This window comes from Apodemus sylvaticus, chromosome 11 (assembly GCF_947179515.1).
Source record: "Apodemus sylvaticus chromosome 11, mApoSyl1.1, whole genome shotgun sequence".
NCBI classification, from domain to species: Eukaryota; Metazoa; Chordata; class Mammalia; order Rodentia; family Muridae; genus Apodemus; species Apodemus sylvaticus.
In genome coordinates this window covers 49,461,502-49,464,682 of record NC_067482.1, presented here as the reverse complement: position 1 = coordinate 49,464,682, position 3,181 = coordinate 49,461,502, and the positions used below count along the sequence as shown (strand labels likewise).

The 3,181-nt window shown below is 32.9% G+C and overlaps 1 non-coding gene across 1 annotated transcript; it reads left to right on the top strand.

Annotated features, from left to right (window-relative positions):
* Positions 1-377: 377 nt before the first annotated feature.
* LOC127696887 (small nucleolar RNA SNORA46) lies at positions 378-513 on the top strand. Its single transcript, XR_007980336.1, has one exon. It is a non-coding gene; the product is annotated as a small nucleolar RNA SNORA46 (small nucleolar RNA).
* Positions 514-3,181: the final 2,668 nt, after the last annotated feature.

Genomic DNA, 3,181 nt, shown 5'->3' with positions numbered 1-3,181 from the left:
CTGAACTGGTTCTGCTGAAAAGCTTCCAGTTTTTGGGGAAAAGTTTTCCCCTGCCTATATATTTGGAGTTCTTCATTAAACTTTGAGACATTGAACAGCATTGTCTTGGTCTTCATTTCATTTTGCTGCCTTCCCATACATCCCCAGCTTCCCTTTCAGATGGTCCGTTCGATGTAACTGCAGGCAGTTACAGATTTTTATTGTGTATTTGCCTGCCCCAGTCAATATTATACTGCTTCTTTAACACACACAGTTAAGTTCAGGCCTTGCTAATGCTTAAAATGTCATATCTCATTTAATTCTAGATAAATCAATAAGTTAGGAACTAAAATAATTGCTATTCTAAACTATATGAAATTTAAGAATAGGATATTAATAGCACTATATTTAAACCTATGTGTGGGAAATTTCCCCATTTTTGGTTATGCTGTAGTGCAAAAACTATTCCTGGCTCCTTGTTGTAAAGATGATTCATGCCATTTTGCTGTTGCTTTATAGAGTTAAGAAACATGGCAAGATAGAAAAAGAAAAGAAGAGAAAAGAAAAGAAAAAAGAAAAAGAAAGAATAGGATATTAATATTTCTAAAATGATAAATAATGACCAAATATTTCAAAAAACATTTTTTTTTGTAGAGGTATAAAAGCTTAGCTTTTGTTATAGCATGATGGATTCTTTCTCAGATGATCAAACATATTTCTGACAAGTATCTATATTTTCCTCAAACTGAGCATTGTCCATCTGCCAATCTCCAGGCTTAACTTTTTCTATAATGAGGCATAACTTTTTCTAGACACAGAGGAAAAAGCTAACTCTCCTAAAATTAAGATGGAAGCCTCATGGTACAATACCTATAGATTTGGATGATCTGCTGGAACTTTTCCTTTCTTTCCTTTTTTTTTTCCTCTCCTTTCTCTTTCTTTGTTTCTTTCCTGCCTCTTCCTTCATTCCTTTTCTTCTCCCACTCTCTGTTTCTCTCTCTCTCCTTTCTCTTCCACTCTAGCTGACTTGACAATTATTGAGTAGGTAACATTTTTTATTCAATTATGAAAGATTTCATACTGCAACTTTGTGAGGAATATGCTCTCTTCATTATGCATTAAATTCACAAATGTCTGTTAAAATAGCTCCTACTTAGTGTATAAACTTTATTGAGGAAGCAAATATATACTGCTTATACTTGGTTTATAATAAATGCTGATGTTACTGGTAGTCTCTCTCACCATCCCATTTGACTATTAGCTCTGCTCATTAAGTGTCTATAGTTCAGATCAAATAGTACATAATACAATATTTAAATTCTACCTTAATTTACTTGAGCTTGGGAAAACAATCTTCTATAATGTAGAAACAGAAAAGAAAACCAGAATCAGTTTATCGTAAACATCCCCTAACTTCAAAGGGACTCTTATATAAGTACTTGAAAGAAGTACTTCAAAGATGGACAATATTGTCCTATTTTTAAAACATCTGTTAATTTATTTAGTATGTATGTACACTCTCATGCCAGTTTGCTGGAGGGAATCTGTTATCCTTTCTTCCATTTGGGTCCCTAGGATAAAGCTTTATGCACTGTGCCACATCTGTGGAGAAATATCTCAACTTGGCAGCGAGTCTAAGATCTTAAAAGGAGAGAAAAGCAGTCAGTAACTGTTAATTGATTGATTATTATTTTTCTATCAAAGGAAGATAATTTATATTCAAAGCATAATACCTTACAAGTTCAACCAACTATTCCTTCTAAGAATAGTCATGTTGAGCCATGTCTTTGGAGACATTGTAAGATTTAACTTAAGCACAGCAAATCTGGGCTCTCTAATTCAGAGTTCAAAATTATCTCAGATCATATATACATTCATACAAATACATATATGTACATAAATGCATATATGTATGTATGTATGTGTGTGTGTATGTATATTACTGTTGGTACGGAATTCTTATTTTTAGAATGTTTCCAAATGCAAAGAGAAAAGAAAGGATTCTTTTTATCAATTCCCTAAAATCCTAATATTGGATTCTGGAATTCCACATTAAAGTATTTGAGCTGTTAGCAAATAATTTTCTATATTCAGGAAGTAGAAAAACCAGAGTCAGCAATGACTAAGTCAGGCATTTGCAATTAGACAGTTTATCAATGATGTAAGTGCTAAGTATAGGATTTTTCAGTTATTAGATACAAGATTTTGATCCACCAAAATTAATACTGATAGACAAAAGATTACTTTACTAACTTAGGTCATATTGTCACAGATGACAGCATCTTATTTTTCTACCCAGTGGTGCTAAAAGCCTTGAAGCAGTTATGGATCTTGTCATCGACTATTAAAAAAAGATAGATATGTTTTTCATGTGAAAATATATCTTCAAACATCTCAGGTATTAAGAATAATTCTCAAGTCAGGCAGTGGTAGTGCACACCTTTAATCCCAGCACTTGGGAGGCAGAGGCAGGCAAATTTCTGAGTTCGAGGCCATCCTGGTCTACAGAGTGAGCTCCAGGACAGCCAGGGCTATACAGAGAAACCCTGTCTCGAATAAAACAAATCCAAAAAACCAAAACAAAACAAAACAAAACAAAAAACCCAAACAAACAAAAAAACAAAGTCACATTTAACACATATTACCACCAGTAAAAATAAAAATAATTTTTGTGTCATTTGGAAAATCTTGTGTAATTATTATGAGAAATCTTGGATAAATAAATATATATTTCTTGCAATGTTATCTCAAGACTGTCACTTGATCAACTTGCTTCAATTACACTCTTCTGGCATCCCAGGGTACCAACACTCATGTGAGCATACATGCTCACAATAAAAATAAAGTACAATAAAATTTTAAAAGAAAACATAGGAAGCAAATAGTTTAAGGATGGTATTTTTATACATTCTTTCTCTTCTTTGATCTTTCTTCACAAGTAAAACTGTCCACTCTTTTTTTTTATGGGTTTCCCTGTGTGTTTGTGTGTGTGTGTGTGTGTGTGTGTGTGTGTGAATGTTTATATATTTTGCATATATACATATTCTTCACTCTGTGCATATATATACCCTTAATTATTGGTACATGTTTACATGTGTGTTTATATGCCTGTGAATGGCTAAAATTAGTATGTGGGATACTTTGCTGGATTGTTTCCCACTTTATTTAGCAAGGCAAGTTCTCTCAAAGAATCTTGTGCTTA